General features: G+C 36.7%; 5 non-coding genes across 5 annotated transcripts; all 5 read right to left on the bottom strand.

Moving 5' to 3' along the window:
* Positions 1-4493: 4493 nt before the first annotated feature.
* TRNAF-AAA (transfer RNA phenylalanine (anticodon AAA)) lies at positions 4494-4566 on the bottom strand. The gene has a single exon. It is a non-coding gene; the product is annotated as a tRNA-Phe (tRNA).
* A 664-nt stretch (positions 4567-5230) lies between these two features.
* Positions 5231-5303, bottom strand: TRNAV-CAC (transfer RNA valine (anticodon CAC)). Its single transcript has one exon. It is a non-coding gene; the product is annotated as a tRNA-Val (tRNA).
* A 2096-nt stretch (positions 5304-7399) lies between these two features.
* Positions 7400-7472, bottom strand: TRNAV-CAC (transfer RNA valine (anticodon CAC)). The gene has a single exon. It is a non-coding gene; the product is annotated as a tRNA-Val (tRNA).
* Positions 7473-8484: 1012 nt separating this feature from the next.
* On the bottom strand, positions 8485-8557 carry TRNAV-CAC (transfer RNA valine (anticodon CAC)). Its single transcript has one exon. It is a non-coding gene; the product is annotated as a tRNA-Val (tRNA).
* Positions 8558-9450: 893 nt separating this feature from the next.
* TRNAI-AAU (transfer RNA isoleucine (anticodon AAU)) lies at positions 9451-9523 on the bottom strand. The gene has a single exon. It is a non-coding gene; the product is annotated as a tRNA-Ile (tRNA).
* Between the last annotated feature and the right edge of the window lie 11079 nt (positions 9524-20602).

The following is a 20602-nucleotide window of genomic DNA, read 5'->3' as shown; positions in this document are numbered from 1 at the left end:
TGTTGGTTATGGAAGCTAAAACATCCCGTCATTCGGCAACAAAGCCCAGAACTTCATGTATTGTAGTTGGATAAGGTATTATTTCAACACCAAGAACAGACTGGTTTTACGGGGGATTAAACCCAGGACCTTCTGCGTGTTAAGCAGACGTGATGACCACTACACTATGAAACCTGTGAAATCCTGTTGATAGCAAATTACTTCAACAGCGAAAACGGATTGGTTTCACTGGGGATTGAACCCAGGACCTTCTGCGTGTGAAGCAGACGTGATGACCACTATACTATGAAACCTGTGAAATCCTGCAAAGCAATGGCAATTGGAGACGAGTTTTGACCGCCAGGGAAAAAAAAAAAATTCTTAGTTCTGTTGGTGATGGAAGCCAAAACATCCCATCATTCTGCAACAAAGCCAAGAAATTCATATATTGTAGTTTGATAGGGTATTATTTCAACACCAAGAACAGACTGGTTTTACTGGGGATTAAACCCAGGACCTTCTACGTGTTAAGCAGACATGATGACCACTACACTATGAATCCTGATGAAAAGTTACTGTGTATTGGCTAGCAGAGCAGAATTGTGACTGACAGGGCCTTTTTATTGCTGAAGGAAAGTATTTTTGGTAATGAAACATTTCCAATTTTTATTACATATTTTACGAGTTTTATTCCTACAAAGGGATATTGCTTAAATTGAAGTTTACATTGAATGTGTTACTTTTTTCTACATAGTTTAGTCGTTTGCTTTTGTATTTATGGGAACTATATATTTTAAAACAAACAGGTTTTTTTATAATATGGGATTATGTTTTCTGCTAAAATGTTCAATAAAAAAGAAACCCAAAATCGTAGTTCTCCTTGTGATAGAAGCCAAAATGTATTGTCATTTGGCAACGAAACCAAGAATTTCATACTTTACAGGTTGATAGGAAATTACTTCAACACCGAAAACAGATTGGTTTAACTGGGTATTGAATGCAGAACGTTCTGCATATGAAGCAGACTTGATGACCACCACACTTTAAAACATGTGAAATCCTGCAAAGTAATGGCAATTAGAGACGAGTTTTGACTGCCAGGAAAAAAAAAAAATTCGTAGTTCTGTTGGTTATGGAAGCTAAAAAATCCCGTCATTCGGCAACAAAGCCAAGAACTTCATGTATTGTAGTTGGATAAGGTATTATTCCAACACCAAGAACAGACTGGTTTTACTGGGGATTAAACCCAGGACTTTCTGCGTGTTAAGCAGACGTGATGACCACTACACTATGAATCTTAATGAAAAGTTACTGTGTATTGGCTAGCAGAGCAGAATTGTGACTGACGGGGCCTTTTTATTGCTGAAGGAAAGTATTTTTGGTAATGAAACATTTACAATTTTTATTACATATTTTACCACTTTTATTCCTACAAAGGGATATTGCTTAAATTGAAGTTTACATTGAATGTGTTACTTTTTACTACACAGTTCAATCGTTTGCTTTTGTATTTATGGGAACTATAAATTTTGAAACAAACAGGATTGTTATAATATGGGATTATGTTTCTGCTAAAATGTTCAATAAAAAAGAAACCCAAAATCGTAGTTCTCCTTGTGATAGAAGCCAAAATGTATTGTCATTTGGCAACGAAACCAAGAATTTCATACTTTACAGGTTGATAGCAAATTACTTCAACAGCGAAAACAGATTGGTTTCACTGGGGATAGAACCCAGGACCTTCTGCGTGTGAAGCAGACGTGATGACCACTACACTATGAAACCTGTGAAATCCTGCAATGCAATGGCAATTGAAAACGAGTTTTCACAGCCAGGGGAAAAAAATTATTAGTTCTGTTGGTGATGGAAGCCAAAACATCCCATCATTCGGCAACAAAGCCAAGAACTTCATATATTGTAGTTTGATAGGGTATTATTTCAACACCAAGAACAGATTGCTTTTACTGGGGATTGAACCAGTGTTAAGCAGACGTGATGACTACTACACTATAAAACCTTCTGGAAAGTTACTGTGTATTGGCAAGCAGAGCAGATTTGTAACTGATGGGGCCTTTTTATTCCTGAAGAAAAGTGTTTTTGGTAATGAAACATTTACAATTTTTATTACATATTTTACCAGTTTTATTCCTACAAAGGGATATTGCTTAAATTGAAGATTACATTGAATGTGTTACTTTTTTCTACACAGTTTAATCGTTTGCTTTTGTATTTATGGGAACTATAAATTTTGAAACAAACAGGATTGTTATAATATGGGATTATGTTTTCTGCTAAAATGTTCAATAAAAAAGAAACCCAAAATCGTAGTTCTCCTTGTGATAGAAGCCAAAATGTATAGTCATTTGGAAACGAAAACAAGAATTTCATACTTTACAGGTTGATAGGAAATTACTTCAACACCGAAAACAGATTGGTTTCACTGGGTATTGAACCCAGAACGTTCTGCATATGAAGCAGACTTGATGACCACCACACTTTAAAACCTGTAATTCCTGCAAAGTAATGGCAATTAGAGACGAAATTTGACTGCCAGGAAAAAAAAAAATTCGTAGTTCTGTTGGTTATGGAAGCTAAAACATCCCGTCATTCGGCAACAAAGCCAAGAACTTCATGTATTGTAGTTGGATAAGGTATTATTTCAACACCAAGAACAGACTGGTTTTACGGGGGATTAAACCCAGGACCTTCTGCGTGTTAAGCAGACGTGATGACCACTACACTATGAAACCTGTGAAATCCTGTTGATAGCAAATTACTTCAACAGCGAAAACGGATTGGTTTCACTGGGGATTGAACCCAGGACCTTCTGCGTGTGAAGCAGACGTGATGACCACTATACTATGAAACCTGTGAAATCCTGCAAAGCAATGGCAATTGGAGACGAGTTTTGACCGCCAGGGAAAAAAAAAAAATTCTTAGTTCTGTTGGTGATGGAAGCCAAAACATCCCATCATTCTGCAACAAAGCCAAGAAATTCATATATTGTAGTTTGATAGGGTATTATTTCAACACCAAGAACAGACTGGTTTTACTGGGGATTAAACCCAGGACCTTCTACGTGTTAAGCAGACATGATGACCACTACACTATGAATCCTGATGAAAAGTTACTGTGTATTGGCTAGCAGAGCAGAATTGTGACTGACAGGGCCTTTTTATTGCTGAAGGAAAGTATTTTTGGTAATGAAACATTTCCAATTTTTATTACATATTTTACGAGTTTTATTCCTACAAAGGGATATTGCTTAAATTGAAGTTTACATTGAATGTGTTACTTTTTTCTACATAGTTTAGTCGTTTGCTTTTGTATTTATGGGAACTATATATTTTAAAACAAACAGGTTTTTTTATAATATGGGATTATGTTTTCTGCTAAAATGTTCAATAAAAAAGAAACCCAAAATCGTAGTTCTCCTTGTGATAGAAGCCAAAATGTATTGTCATTTGGCAACGAAACCAAGAATTTCATACTTTACAGGTTGATAGGAAATTACTTCAACACCGAAAACAGATTGGTTTAACTGGGTATTGAATGCAGAACGTTCTGCATATGAAGCAGACTTGATGACCACCACACTTTAAAACCTGTGAAATCCTGCAAAGTAATGGCAATTAGAGACGAGTTTTGACTGCCAGGAAATAAAAAAAAATTCGTAGTTCTGTTGGTTATGGAAGCTAAAACATCCCGTCATTCGGCAACAAAGCCAAGAACTTCATGTATTGTAGTTGGATAAGGTATTATTCCAACACCAAGAACAGACTGGTTTTACTGGGGATTAAACCCAGGACTTTCTGCGTGTTAAGCAGACGTGATGACCACTACACTATGAATCTTAATGAAAAGTTACTGTGTATTGGCTAGCAGAGCAGAATTGTGACTGACGGGGCCTTTTTATTGCTGAAGGAAAGTATTTTTGGTAATGAAACATTTACAATTTTTATTACATATTTTACCACTTTTATTCCTACAAAGGGATATTGCTTAAATTGAAGTTTACATTGAATGTGTTACTTTTTTCTACACAGTTCAATCGTTTGCTTTTGTATTTATGGGAACTATAAATTTTGAAACAAACAGGATTGTTATAATATGGGATTATGTTTTCTGCTAAAATGTTCAATAAAAAAGAAACCCAAAATCGTAGTTCTCCTTGTGATAGAAGCCAAAATGTATTGTCATTTGGCAACGAAACCAAGAATTTCATACTTTACAGGTTGATAGGAAATTACTTCAACACCAAAAACAGATTGGTTTCACTGGGTATTGAACCCAGAACGTTCTGCATATGAAGCAGACTTGATGACCACCACACTTTAAAACCTGTGATTCCTGCAAAGTAATGGCAATTAGAGACGAAATTTGACTGCCAGGAAAAAAAAAAATTCGTAGTTCCGTTGGTTATGGAAGCTAAGACATCCCGTCATTCGGCAACAAAGCCAAGAACTTCATGTATTGCAGTTGGATAGGGTATTACTTCAATGCCAAGAAGAGACTGGTTTCACTGGGGATTGAACCCAGGACCTTCTGCGTTTTAAGCAGACGTGATAACCACTACACTATGAAACCTGTGAAATCCTGCAAAGCAATGGCAATTGGAGACGAGTTTTGACCGCCAGGGAAAAAAAAAAAAATTCAAAGTTCTGTTGGTGATGGAAGACAAAACATCCTGTTATTCGGCAACAAAGCCAAGAAATTCATATATTGTAGTTGGATAGGGTATTATTTCAACACCAAGAAGAAATTGGTTTCACTGGGGATTGAACCCAGGACCTTCTGCGTGTTAAGCAGACGTGCTGAAAACTACACTATGAAACCTGATGAAAAGTTACTGTGTATTGGCTAGCAGAGCAGAATTGTGACTGACGGGGCCTTTTTATTGCTGAAGGAAAGTATTTTTGGTAATGAAACATTTACAATTTTTATTACATATTTTACCAGTTTTATTCCTACAAAGGGATATTGCATAAATTGAAGTTTACATTGAATGTGTTACTTTTTTCTACACAGTTTAGTCAATTGCTTTTGTATTTATGGGAACTATATATTTTTAAACATACAGGATTTTTATAATATGGGATTATGTTTTCTGCTAAAATGGACAATAAAAAAGAAACCCAAAATAGTAGTTCTCTTTGTGATGGAAGCCAAAATGTATTGTCATTTGGCAACGAAACCAAGAATTTTATATATTACAGGTTGATAGCAAATTACTTCAACAGCGAAAACAGATTGGTTTCACTGGGGATTGAACCCAGGACCTTCTGCGTGTGAAGCAGACGTGATGACCACTACACTATGAAACCTGTGAAATCCTGCAAAGCAATGGCAATTGAAAACGAGTTTTGACCGCCAGGGGAAAAAAATTATTAGTTCTGTTGGTGATGGAAGCCAAAACATCCCATCATTCGGCAACAAAGCCAAGAACTTCATATATTGTAGTTTGATAGGGTATTATTTCAACACCAAGAACAGATTGCTTTTACTGGGGATTGAACCAGTGTTAAGCAGACGTGATGACTACTACACTATGAAACCTTCTGGAAAGTTACTGTGTATTGTCAAGCAGAGCAGAATTGTAACTGATGGGGTCTTTTTATTGCTGAAGAAAAGTGTTTTTGGTAATGAAACATTTACAATTTTTATTACATATTTTACCAGTTTTATTCCTACAAAGGGATATTGCTTAAATTGAAGTTTACATTGAATGTGTTACTTTTTTCTACACAGTTTAATCGTTTGCTTTTGTATTTATGGGAACTATACATTTTGAAACAAACAGGATTGTTATAATATGGGATTATGTTTTCTGCTAAAATGTTCAATAAAAAAGAAACCCAAAATCGTAGTTCTCCTTGTGATAGAAGCCAAAATGTATAGTCATTTGGCAACGAAACCAAGAATTTCATACTTTACAGGTTGATAGGAAATTACTTCAACACCGAAAACAGATTGGTTTCACTGGGTATTGAACCCAGAACGTTCTGCATATGAAGCAGATTTGATGACCACCACACTTTAAAACCTGTGATTCCTGCAAAGTAATGGCAATTAGAGACGAAATTTGACTGCCAGGAAAAAAAAAATTCGTAGTTCTGTTGGTTATGGAAGCTAAAACATCCCGTCATTCGGCAACAAAGCCGAGAACTTCATGTATTGCAGTTGGATAAGGTATTATTTCAAGACCAAGAACAGACTGGTTTTACTGAAGATTAAACCCAGGACCTTCTGCGTGTTAAGCAGACGTGATGACCACTACACTATGAAACCTGTGAAATCCTGTTGATAGAAAATTACTTCAACAGCGAAAACGGATTGGTTTCACTGGGGATTGAACCCATTACCTTCTGCGTGTGAAGCAGACGTGATGACCACTACACTATGAATCCTGTGAAATCTTGCAAAGCAATGGCAATTGAAAACGAGTTTTGAAAGCCAGGGGAAAAAAAATATTAGTTCTGTTGGTGATGGAAGCCAAAACATCCCATCATTCGGCAACAAAGCCAAGAACTTCATATATTGTAGTTTGATAGGGTATTATTTCAACACAAAGAACAGATTGCTTTTACTGGGGATTGAACCAGTGTTAAGCAGACGTGATGACTACTACACTATGAAACCTTCTGGAAAGTTACTGTGTATTGGCAAGCAGAGCAGAATTGTAACTGATGGGGCCTTTTTATTGCTGAAGAAAAGTGTTTTTGGTAATGAAACATTTACAATTTTTATTACATATTTTACCAGTTTTATTCCTACAAAGAGATATTGCTTAAATTGAAGATTACATTGAATGTGTTACTTTTTTCTACACAGTTTAATCGTTTGCTTTTGTATTTATGGGAAATATAAATTTTGAAACAAACAGGATTGTTATAATATGGGATTATGTTTTCTGCTAAAATGTTCAATAAAAAAGAAACCCAAAATCGTAGTTCTCCTTGTGATAGAAGCCAAAAGGTATAGTCATTTGGCAACGAAACCAAGAATTTCATACTTTACAGGTTGATAGGAAATTACTTCAACACCGAAAACAGATTGGTTTCACTGGGTATTGAACCCAGAACGTTCTGCATATGAAGCAGACTTGATGACCACCACACTTTAAAACCTGTGATTCCTGCAAAGTAATGGCAATTAGAGACGAAATTTGACTGCCAGGAGAAAAAAAAATTCGTAGTTCTGTTGGTTATGGAAGCTAAAACATCCCGTCATTTGGCAACAAAGCCAAGAACTTCATGTATTGCAGTTGGATAGGGTATTATTTCAACACCAAGAACAGACTGGTTTTTACTGGGGATTAAACCCAGGACCTTCTGCGTGTTAAGCAGACGTGATGACCACTACACTATAAAACCTGTGAAATCCTGTTGATAGCAAATTACTTCAAAAGCGAAAAACGGATTGGTTTCACTGGGGATTGAACCCAGGACCTTCTGCGTGTGAAGCAGACGTGATGACCACTACACTATGAAACCTGTGAAATCCTGAAAAGCAATGGCAATTGAAAACGAGTTTTGACCGCCAGGGGAAAAAAATTATTAGTTCTGTTGGTGATGGAAGCCAAAACATCCCATCATTCGGCAACAAAGCCAAGAACTTCATATATTGTAGTTTGATAGGGTATTATTCCAACACCAAGAACAGATTGCTTTTACTGGGGATTGAACCAGTGTTAAGCAGACGTGATGACTACTACACTATGAAACCTTCTGGAAAGTTACTGTGTATTGACAAGCAGAGCAGAATTGTAACTGATGGGGCCTTTTTATTGCTGAAGAAAAGTGTTTTTGGTAATGAAACATTTACAATTTTTATTACATATTTTACCAGTTTTATTCCTACAAAGGGATATTGCTTAAATTGAAGATTACATTGAATGTGTTACTTTTTTCTACACAGTTTAATCGTTTGCTTTTGTATTTATGGGAACTATACATTTTGAAACAAACAGGATTGTTATAATATGGGATTATGTTTTCTGCTAAAATGTTCAATAAAAAAGAAGCCCAAAATCGTAGTTCTCCTTGTGATAGAAGCCAAAATGTATTGTCATTTGGCAACGAAACCAAGAATTTCATACTTTACAGGTTGATAGGAAATTACTTCAACACCGAAAACATATAGGTTTCACTGGGTATTGAACCCAGAACGTTCTGCATATGAAGCAGACTTGATGACCACCACACTTTAAAACCTGTGATTCCTGCAAAGTAATGGCAATTAGAGACGAAATTTGACTGCCAGGAAAAAAAAAAATTCATAGTTCTGTTGGTTATGGAAGCTAAAACATCCCGTCATTCGGCAACAAAGCCAAGAACTTCATGTATTGCAGTTGGATAGGGTATTATTTTAACACCAAGAACAGACTGGTTTTACTGGGGATTAAACACAGGACCTTCTGCGTGTTAAGCAGACGTGATGACCACTACACTATATAACCTGTGAAATCCTGTTGATAGCAAATTACTTCAAAAGCGAAAAACAGATTGGTTTCACTGGGGATTGAACCCAGGACCTTCTGCGTGTGAAGCAGACGTGATGACCACTACACTATGAAACCTGTGAAATCCTGCAAAGCAATGGCAATTGAAAACGAGTTTTGAAAGCCAGGGGAAAAAAATTATTAGTTCTGTTGGTGATGGAAGCCAAAACATCCCATCATTCGGCAACAAAGCCAAGAACTTCATATATTGTAGTTTGATAGGGTATTATTTCAACACCAAGAACAGATTGCTTTTACTGGGGATTGAACCAGTGTTAAGCAGATGTGATGACTACTACACTTTGAAACCTTCTGGAAAGTTACTGTGTATTGGCAAGCAGAGCAGAATTGTAACTGATGGGGCCTTTTTATTGCTGAAGAAAAGTGTTTTTGGTAATGAAACATTTACAATTTTTATTACATATTTTACCAGTTTTATTCCTACAAAGGGATATTGCTTAAATTGAAGTTTACATTGAATGTGTTACTTTTTTCTACACAGTTTAATCGTTTGCTTTTGTATTTATGGGAACTATAAATTTTGAAACAAACAGGATTGTTATAATATGGGATTATGTTTTCTGCTAAAATGTTCAATAAAAAAGAAACGCAAAATCGTAGTTCTCCTTGTGATAGAAGCCAAAATGTATTGTCATTTGGCAACGAAACCAAGAATTTCATACCTTACAGGTTGATAGGAAATTACTTCAACACCGAAAACAGATTGGTTTCACTGGGTATTGAACCCAGAACGTTCTGCAATTGAAGCAGACTTGATGACCACCACACTTTAAAACCTGTGATTCCTGCAAAGTAATGGCAATTAGAGACGAAATTTGACTGCCAGAAAAAAAAAAAAAATCGTAGTTCCGTTGGTTATGGAAGCTAAAACATCCCGTCATTCGGCAACAAAGCCAAGAACTTCATGTATTGCAGTTGGATAGGGTATTATTTCAACACCAAGAAGAGACTGGTTTCACTGGGGATTGAACCCAGGACCTTCTGCGTATTAAGCAGACGTGATGACCACTACACTATGAAACCTGTGAAATCCTGCAAAACAATGGCAATTGGAGACGAGTTTTGACCGCCAGGGAGAAAAAAAAAAATTCTTAGTTCTGTTGGTGATGGAAGCCAAAACATCCCATCATTCTGCAACAAAGCCAAGAACTTCATATATTGTAGTTTGATAGGGTATGATTTCAACACCAAGAACAGAATGGTTTTACTGGGGATTAAACCCAGGACCCTCTACGTGTTAAGCAGACATGATGACCACTACACTATGAATCCTGATGAAAAGTTACTGTGTATTGGCTAGCAGAGCAGAATTGTGACTGACGGGGCCTTTTTATTGCTGAAAGAAAGTATTTTTGGTTAATGAAACATTTACAATTTTTATTACATATTTTACCAGTTTTATTCCTACAAAGGGATTTTGCTTAAATTGAAGTTTACATTAAATGTGTTATTTTTTTCTACATAGTTTAGTCGTTTGCTTTTGTATTTATGGGAACTATATATTTTAAAACAAACAGGATTTTTATAATATGGGATTAAGTTTTCTGCTAAAATTGTCAATAAAAAAGAAACCCAAAATCGTAGTTCTCTTGGTGATGGAAGCCAAAATGTATTGTCATTTGGCAACGAAACCAATAATTTCATATATTACAAGTCGATAGGAAATAACTTAAACTCCGAAAACGGATAGGTTTCAGTGGGGATTGAACTCAGGACCTTCTGCATGTGAAGCAGACTTGATGATCACCACACTAGAAAACCTGTGAAATACTGCAAAGTAATGTCAATTAGAGACAAGTTTTGACTGCCAGGAAAAAAAATAATAATTCGTAGTTCTGTTGGTGATGGAAGCCAAAACATCCGATCATTTGGCAACAAAGCCAAGAACTTCATATTTTGTAGTTTGATAGGGTATTATTTCAACATCAAGAACAGATTGGTTTTACTGGAGATTGAACAAAGGACCTTCAGCGTGTTAAACAGACGTGATGACCACTACACTATGAAACCTGACAGAAAGCTACTGTGTATTGGCTTGCAGAGCAGAATTGTGACTGACGGGGCCTTTTAATTGCTGAAGGAAAGTATTTTTGATTAATGAAACATTTACAATTTTTATTAAATATTTTACCAGTTTTATTCCTACAAACGGATTTTGCTTAAATAGAAGTTTACATTGAATGTGTTATTTTTTTCTACAAAGTTTAGTCGTTTGCTTTTGTATTTATGGGAACCATATATTTTTTGAAACAAACAGGATTTTTATAATATGGGATTATGTTTTCTGCTTAAATGGTCAATAAAAAAGAAACCCAAAATCGTAGTTCTCTTGGTGATGGAAGCCAAAATGTATTGTCATTTGGCAACGAAACCAAGAATTTCATATATTACAAGTCGATAGGAAATTACGTCAACACCAAAAATGGATTGGTTTTACTGAGGATTGAACCCAGGACCTTCAGCATTTGAAGCAGATGCGATGACCACTACACTATGAACCCTTTGAAATTCTGCAAAGTAATGGCAAATAGAGACAAGTTTTGACCACCAGGAAAAAAAAAAACAAATTCGTAGCTCTGTTGGTGATGGAAGCTAAAAGATCCCGTCATTCGGCAACAAAAGCAAGAACTTCATATATAACAGGTTGATCGTGTTTTATTTCAACACCATGAACAGATTGGTTTTACTGCGGATTGAACGTAGGACCTGCTGCGTGTTTGGCAGACGTGATGACCACTACACTATGAAACCTGATGGAATGTTACTGTGTATTGGCTTGCAGAGCAAAATTGTGACTGACGGGGCCTTTTCATTGCTGAAGGAAAGTATTTTTTGGTTAATGAAACATTTACAATTTTTATTACATATTTTACTAGTTTTATTCCTACAAAGGGATTTTGCTTAAATTGAAACTTACATTGAATGTGTTACATTTTTCTACATAGTTTAGTCATTTGCTTTTGTATTTATGGGAACTATATATTTTGAAACAAACAGGATATTTATAATATGGGAAGATGTTTTCTGCTAAAATGGTTAATAAAAAAGAAACCCAAAATCGTAGTTCTCTTGGTGATGCAAGCCAAAATGTATTGTCATTTGGCAACGAAACCAAGAATTTCATATTTTACAGGTTGATAGGAAATTACTTCAACACCGAAAACGGATTGGTTTCACTGGGGATTGAACCCAGGAACTTCTGGGTGTGAAGCAGAAAAGTTTGTGATTTCTTCTGGTGGACCAACCCAAATCAGTAGCATGTCATCCAGGTAACTGCCATACCAAAGGATGCTACTGCTGCTGCTGCTGCTGCTGCTGAATGGGTTGGCATCACCGTATAAAAACTGTTCCTTCCACCTCACCATGACAATGTTAGCTAGCGAGGGGGAGAATCGAGCCCCCATACTGACTCCCCTACACTGCAAATAATACTGTCCATCAAAGGTAAAATAATTGTGTTGTAAGAGAAACTGTACAGCCATCAAAATAAAATCCTTAAGTTCAGTTTCATAAGTGCTGAATCTGTCCAGATGTTGTGACAGAGATCTTAATGCTATATTGTGTGGTATTGAAGGGTACAATGAAATTAAATCGCATGAGAGCCATCGATAGTTTTTTTGCCAATGAAATCTATCTAATGCTTTGACAATCTCTTTCGTGTCTTTGATAAAACCTGGGATGTTATAAACCAATGGTTGCAAAAATTGATCCACCCAACCTCCTAATTTTTCCCCCAAAGACCCTATGCCGGAGGGGGGGAGGAAAAATGTTTTTATGTATTTTACGTAATGAATGGTGTATTGGTACCACAGGAAATGACACAAATAGATTGTCTTTTATTTTACTATCAATGGCTCCCATTCAAACACCATCTTCCAAGATTTTTAACATAAGAATATTGTAATGGTCAGTAGGATCCTTTTGTAGTTCAGCATAGGTATCCAGGTCCTGTAGATCAGAGAGAGTTAATTTCTTATATAGGCCAGAGTCGAGCAGGACAATCAACCCTCCTTTATCTGCTTGTCTGATCACTATGTTAGTATTATGAATTAGTTCAGACAATGCGGTTCTTTCTCCTTTTGTGAGATTATCTCTGTGGGGGGAGAATGTCCTGCTCAGCTCTGTTAATTCTTGGACTATCAGTTCTTGAAAAGTGTCCATTATCATTGGTCATGAATTGGTCATGATTGAACTGGATAATATGTCTAATTAGACAACTGAATTTTTGATCTAATGTCTTCAGAGTAAAATTGCTGATTCTGGTCCGACTGGAGAAGACGGAGGTCCATGATGGCTTTTTGTTCTTGAAACAATGGGTAGTCATTTGCAATATAAGGTTTATCAGTTGGTACAATAGTCTTTTGGATATTTACTGTTGTCTCTGTATCTTGAAAGAAGTGTCGCTTTAACGTTATATTTCTGGCAAATTTTTTCAGGTCTAAGCTGGTATGGAAGACAACAAAATTAGTATTAGGTGAGAATCCCAAGCCCTTGCTTAATAGAGAAATTTGATTCTCTGAAAGGATATAAGCAGATAGGTTCCAGACTGGCACATTATCTAATTGTAATTTCGTGCTCCTTTTATGTTTTTTTTATGAAATCCTTGCGAAGTAATGGCAATTAGAGACAAGTTTTGACCACCAGGAAAAAAAAAAACAAATTCGTAGCTCTGTTGGTGATGGAAGCTAAAAGATCCCGTCATTCGGCAACAAAAGCAAGAACTTCATATATAACAGGTTGATCGTGTTTTATTTCAACACCATGAACAGATTGGTTTTACTGCGGATTGAACGTAGGACCTGCTGCGTGTTTGGCAGACGTGATGACCACTACACTATGAAACCTGATGGAATGTTACTGTGTATTGGCTTGCAGAGCAAAATTGTGACTGACGGGGCCTTTTCATTGCTGAAGGAAAGTATTTTTTGGTTAATGAAACATTTACAATTTTTATTACATATTTTACTAGTTTTATTCCTACAAAGGGATTTTGCTTAAATTGAAACTTACATTGAATGTGTTACATTTTTCTACATAGTTTAGTCATTTGCTTTTGTATTTATGGGAACTATATATTTTGAAACAAACAGGATATTTATAATATGGGAAGATGTTTTCTGCTAAAATGGTTAATAAAAAAGAAACCCAAAATCGTAGTTCTCTTGGTGATGCAAGCCAAAATGTATTGTCATTTGGCAACGAAACCAAGAATTTCATATTTTACAGGTTGATAGGAAATTACTTCAACACCGAAAACGGATTGGTTTCACTGGGGATTGAACCCAGGAACTTCTGGGTGTGAAGCAGAAAAGTTTGTGATTTCTTCTGGTGGACCAACCCAAATCAGTAGCATGTCATCCAGGTAACTGCCATACCAAAGGATGCTACTGCTGCTGCTGCTGCTGCTGCTGAATGGGTTGGCATCACCGTATAAAAACTGTTCCTTCCACCTCACCATGACAATGTTAGCTAGCGAGGGGGAGAATCGAGCCCCCATACTGACTCCCCTACACTGCAAATAATACTGTCCATCAAAGGTAAAATAATTGTGTTGTAAGAGAAACTGTACAGCCATCAAAATAAAATCCTTAAGTTCAGTTTCATAAGTGCTGAATCTGTCCAGATGTTGTGACAGAGATCTTAATGCTATATTGTGTGGTATTGAAGGGTACAATGAAATTAAATCGCATGAGAGCCATCGATAGTTTTTTTGCCAATGAAATCTATCTAATGCTTTGACAATCTCTTTCGTGTCTTTGATAAAACCTGGGATGTTATAAACCAATGGTTGCAAAAATTGATCCACCCAACCTCCTAATTTTTCCCCCAAAGACCCTATGCCGGAGGGGGGGAGGAAAAATGTTTTTATGTATTTTACGTAATGAATGGTGTATTGGTACCACAGGAAATGACACAAATAGATTGTCTTTTATTTTACTATCAATGGCTCCCATTCAAACACCATCTTCCAAGATTTTTAACATAAGAATATTGTAATGGTCAGTAGGATCCTTTTGTAGTTCAGCATAGGTATCCAGGTCCTGTAGATCAGAGAGAGTTAATTTCTTATATAGGCCAGAGTCGAGCAGGACAATCAACCCTCCTTTATCTGCTTGTCTGATCACTATGTTAGTATTATGAATTAGTTCAGACAATGCGGTTCTTTCTCCTTTTGTGAGATTATCTCTGTGGGGGGAGAATGTCCTGCTCAGCTCTGTTAATTCTTGGACTATCAGTTCTTGAAAAGTGTCCATTATCATTGGTCATGATTGAACTGGATAATATGTCTAATTAGACAACTGAATTTTTGATCTAATGTCTTCAGAGTAAAATTGCTGATTCTGGTCCGACTGGAGAAGACGGAGGTCCATGATGGCTTTTTGTTCTTGAAACAATGGGTAGTCATTTGCAATATAAGGTTTATCAGTTGGTACAATAGTCTTTTGGATATTTACTGTTGTCTCTGTATCTTGAAAGAAGTGTCGCTTTAACGTTATATTTCTGGCAAATTTTTTCAGGTCTAAGCTGGTATGGAAGACAACAAAATTAGTATTAGGTGAGAATCCCAAGCCCTTGCTTAATAGAGAAATTTGATTCTCTGAAAGGATATAAGCAGATAGGTTCCAGACTGGCACATTATCTAATTGTAATTTCGTGCTCCTTTTATGTTTTTTTTATGAAATCCTTGCGAAGTAATGGCAATTAGAGACAAGTTTTGACCACCAGGAAAAAAACAAACAAATTCGTAGCTCTGTTGGTGATGGAAGCTAAAAGATCCCGTCATTCGGCAACAAAAGCAAGAACTTCATATATAACAGGTTGATCGTGTTTTATTTCAACACCATGAACAGATTGGTTTTACTGCGGATTGAACGTAGGACCTGCTGCGTGTTTGGCAGACGTGATGACCACTACACTATGAAACCTGATGGAATGTTACTGTGTATTGGCTTGCAGAGCAAAATTGTGACTGACGGGGCCTTTTCATTGCTGAAGGAAAGTATTTTTTGGTTAATGAAACATTTACAATTTTTATTACATATTTTACTAGTTTTATTCCTACAAAGGGATTTTGCTTAAATTGAAACTTACATTGAATGTGTTACATTTTTCTACATAGTTTAGTCATTTGCTTTTGTATTTATGGGAACTATATATTTTGAAACAAACAGGATATTTATAATATGGGAAGATGTTTTCTGCTAAAATGGTTAATAAAAAAGAAACCCAAAATCGTAGTTCTCTTGGTGATGCAAGCCAAAATGTATTGTCATTTGGCAACGAAACCAAGAATTTCATATTTTACAGGTTGATAGGAAATTACTTCAACACCGAAAACGGATTGGTTTCACTGGGGATTGAACCCAGGAACTTCTGGGTGTGAAGCAGAAAAGTTCGTGATTTCTTCTGGTGGACCAACCCAAATCAGTAGCATGTCATCCAGGTAACTGCCATACCAAAGGATGCTACTGCTGCTGCTGCTGCTGCTGAATGGGTTGGCATCACCGTATAAAAACTGTTCCTTCCACCTCACCATGACAATGTTAGCTAGCGAGGGGGAGAATCGAGCCCCCATACTGACTCCCCTACACTGCAAATAATACTGTCCATCAAAGGTAAAATAATTGTGTTGTAAGAGAAACTGTACAGCCATCAAAATAAAATCCTTAAGTTCAGTTTCATAAGTGCTGAATCTGTCCAGATGTTGTGACAGAGATCTTAATGCTATATTGTGTGGTATTGAAGGGTACAATGAAATTAAATCGCATGAGAGCCATCGATAGTTTTTTTGCCAATGAAATCTATCTAATGCTTTGACAATCTCTTTCGTGTCTTTGATAAAACCTGGGATGTTATAAACCAATGGTTGCAAAAATTGATCCACCCAACCTCCTAATTTTTCCCCCAAAGACCCTATGCCGGAGGGGGGGAGGAAAAATGTTTTTATGTATTTTACGTAATGAATGGTATATTGGTACCACAGGAAATGACACAAATAGATTGTCTTTTATTTTACTATCAATGGCTCCCATTCAAACACCCTCTTCCAAGATTTTTAACATAAGAATATTGTAATGGTCAGTAGGATCCTTTTGTAGTTCAGCATAGGTATCCAGGTCCTGTAGATCAGAGAGAGTTAATTTCTTATATAGGCCAGAGTCGAGCAGGACAATCAACCCTCCTTTATCTGCTTGTCTGATCACTATGTTAGTATTATGAATTAGTTCAGACAATGCGGTTCTTTCTCCTTTTGTGAGATTATCTCTGTGGGGGGAGAATGTCCTGCTCAGCTCTGTTAATTCTTGGACTATCAGTTCTTAAAAAGTGTCCATTATCATTGGTCGTGATTGAACTGGATAATATGTCTAATTAGACAACTGAATTTTTGATCTAATGTCTTCAGAGTAAAATTGCTGATTCTGGTCCGACTGGAGAAGACGGAGGTCCATGATGGCTTTTTGTTCTTGAAACAATGGGTAGTCATTTGCAATATAAGGTTTATCAGTTGGTACAATAGTCTTTTGGATATTTACTGTTGTCTCTGTATCTTGAAAGAAGTGTCGCTTTAACGTTATATTTCTGGCAAATTTTTTCAGGTCTAAGCTGGTATGGAAGACAACAAAATTAGTATTAGGTGAGAATCCCAAGCCCTTGCTTAATAGAGAAATTTGATTCTCTGAAAGGATATAAGCAGATAGGTTCCAGACTGGCACATTATCTAATTGTAATTTCGTGCTCCTTTTATGTTTTTTTTATGAAATCCTTGCGAAGTAATGGCAATTAGAGACAAGTTTTGACCACCAGGAAAAAAACAAACAAATTCGTAGTTCTAATGGTGATGGAAGCCAAAACATCCCATCATTCGGCAACAAAGCCAAGAACTTCATATATTGTAGGTTGATAGGAAATTACTTCAACACCGAAAACAGCTTGTTTTCACTGGGGATTGAACCCAGGACCTTCAGTGTGTGAAGCAGACATGATGACCACTACACTATGAAACCTGTGAAATCCTGCAAAGCAATGGCAATTGGAGACGAGTTTTGACCGCCAGGGGAAAAAAAAAAAAATCGTAGTTCTGTTGGTGATGGAAGCCAAAACAACCCATCATTCGGCAACAAAGCCAAAAACTTCATATATTGTAGTTTGATAGGGTATTATTTCAACACCAAGAACAGATTGGTTTTACTGGGGATTGAACCCAAGACCTGCTACGTGTTAAGCAGACGTGATGACCACTACACTATGAAACCTTGTGAAAAGTTACTGTTTATTGGCTAGCAGAGCAGAATTTTGACTGACGGGGCCTTTTTATTGCTGATGGAAAGAATTTTTGGTAATAAAACATTTACAATTTTTATTGCATATTTTACCAGTTTTATTCCTACAAAGGGATATTGCTTAAATTGAAGTTTACATTGAATGTGTTACATTTTTCTACACAGTTTAGTCGTTTGCATTTGTATTTATGGGAACTATGTATTTTGAAACAAACAGGATTTTTATAATATGGGATTATGTTTTCTGCTAAAATGGTCAATAAAAAAGAAACCCAAATTCGTAGTTCTCTTTGTAATGGAAGCCAAAATGTATTGTCATTTGGCAACGAAATGAAGAATTTCATTTCTTACAGGTTGATAGGAAATTACTTCAACACCGAAAATAGGTTGGTTTCACTGGGGATTGAACCCAGAACTTACTGCATGTGAAGCAGACTTGATGACAACCACACTAGAAAACCTGTAAAATCCTGCACAGTAATGGCAATTAGAGACGAGGTTTGACCGCCAGGGGAAAAAAAAAAAATAATTCATAGTACTGTTGGTGATGGAAGACAAAACATCCCATTATTCGTGAACAAAGCCAAGAACTTTTTATATTGCAAGTTGATAGAGTATTACTTCTACACCAAGAAATGATAAGTTTCACTGGGGATTGAATCAGGACCTTCTGCATGTAAAGCACACATGATTACCACTACACTATGAAACCTGACAAAAAATTATAGAGTATTGGCTATCAGAGCAAAATTGTGACTAACGGGGCCTTTATATTGCTGAAGAAAAGTATTTTTGGTAATGAAAAACTTTACAATTTTTATTACATATTTTACCAGTTTTATTCCTACAAAGGTATATTGATTAAATTGAAGTTTACATTGAATGTGTTACTTTTTTCTACACAGTTTAGTCGTTTGCTTTTGTATTTATGGGAACTATATATTTTAAAACAAAAAGGATTTTTATAATATGTGATTATGTTTTCTGCTAAATTAGTCAATAAAAAAGAAACCCAAAATCGCAGTTCTCTTTGTGATGGAAGCCAATATGTATTGTCATTTGGCAACGAAACCAAGAATATCATATACTACAGGTTGAGAGCAAATTACTTCAACACCGAAAAAAGATTGGTTTCACTGGGGATTAAACCCAGAACGTTCTGCATGTGAAGCAGACTTGATAACCACCACCAGAGAAAACCTGTGAAATCCTGCAAAGTAATGGCAATTACAAACGAGTTTTGACCGCCAGGGGCAAAAAAAAAATAATTCGTAGTTCTGTTGGTTATGGAAGCCAAAACATCCCGTCATTCAGCAACAAAGCCAAGAACTTCATATATTGTAGTTGGATAGGGTACTATTTCAACACCAAGAACAGATTGGTTTCACTGGGGATTGAACCCAGAACCTTCTGCGTGTGAAACAGACGTGATGACCACTACACTATGAACCATGTGAAATCCTGCAAAGTAATGGCAATTGGAGACGAGTTTTGACCGCCAGGGGAAAAAAAAAAAATTCGTAGTTCTGTTGGTGATGGAGCCAAAACATCCTGTTATTCGACAACAAAGCCAAGAACTTTATATGTTGCTGGTTGATAGGGTATTATTTCAACACCAAGAACAGATTGTATTCACTGGGGATTTACCTCAGGACCTTTTGCGTATTAAGCAGACGTGATGACCACTACACTTTGAAACCTGTGAAATCCTGCAAAGTAATGGCAATTAGAGACGAGTTTTGACCGCCAGGGGAAAAAAAAAATAATTCGTAGTTCTGTTGATGATGGAAGCTAAAACATCTCATCATTCGGCAGCAATGCCAAGAACTTCATATATTGTAGTTTGATAGGTTATTATTTCAACACCAAGAACATATTGGTTTTACAGGGTATTGAACGCTGGACCTTCTGCATATTAAGCAGACATGATGACCACTACACTATGAAACCTTGTGGAAAGTTACTGTGTATTGGCAAGCAGAGCAGAATTGTGACTGACGTGGCCTTTTTATTGCTGAAGGAAAGTATTTTTGGTTAATGAAACATTTGTAATTTTGATTACATATTTTACCAGTTTTATTCCTACAACGGGATATTGCTTAAATTGAAGTTTACATTGAATGTGTTACTTTTTTCTATACAGTTTAGTCGTTTGCTTTTGTATTTATGGGAACTATATATTTTAAAACAAACAGGATTTTTATAATATGGGATTATGTTTTCTCCTAAAATGGTCAATAAAAAAGAAACCCAAAATCGTAGTTCTCTTGGTGACGGAAGCCAAAATGTATTGTCATTTGTAGAGTTGAGCGCGGTTCGCGGTTCGAGGTTCTCCAGTTCTAAGCTCGAGTGATTTTGGGGGCTGTTCGAGATCGAACTAGAACTCGAGCTTTTTGCAGAAGCTCGATAGTTCTAGATACATTCGAGAACGGTTCTAGCAGCAAAAAGCAGGGCTTTTTACAGCTACAGTGTGCAGGAGCCATCTCTGGCAGCCTGCCAGAAGCTGGTAACCAAGATAAACATCGGGTATCCAACCAAAGCGCTTTGGTTAGCAACCCGATGTTTATCCTAGTTACGTGCAGGAAGCTCACACTTCCCCGCTCAGCTCGCTCCGCCCCCTCCTGCCCGCAGCATGTACACACGTACACACACACACACACACACGGTCCCGCTCGGCTTACCTGCGGTGATGAAGTCCCGCCATCCCGACCTCAGCGCTGTCACTGTCCTCCATGGCCGCCGCTTGTCACATCACCTCTCGCTTCCGACCCGAGACTGACTAGCGGTGACGTCACGGGCCTCTCGCGATATTTGGCTGTGA

Source organism: Anomaloglossus baeobatrachus, chromosome 2 (assembly GCF_048569485.1).
Source record: "Anomaloglossus baeobatrachus isolate aAnoBae1 chromosome 2, aAnoBae1.hap1, whole genome shotgun sequence".
NCBI lineage: Eukaryota > Metazoa > Chordata > Amphibia > Anura > Aromobatidae > Anomaloglossus > Anomaloglossus baeobatrachus.
Note: the sequence above shows the minus strand (reverse complement) of the source record. Positions and strands in the feature narration are given on the sequence as shown.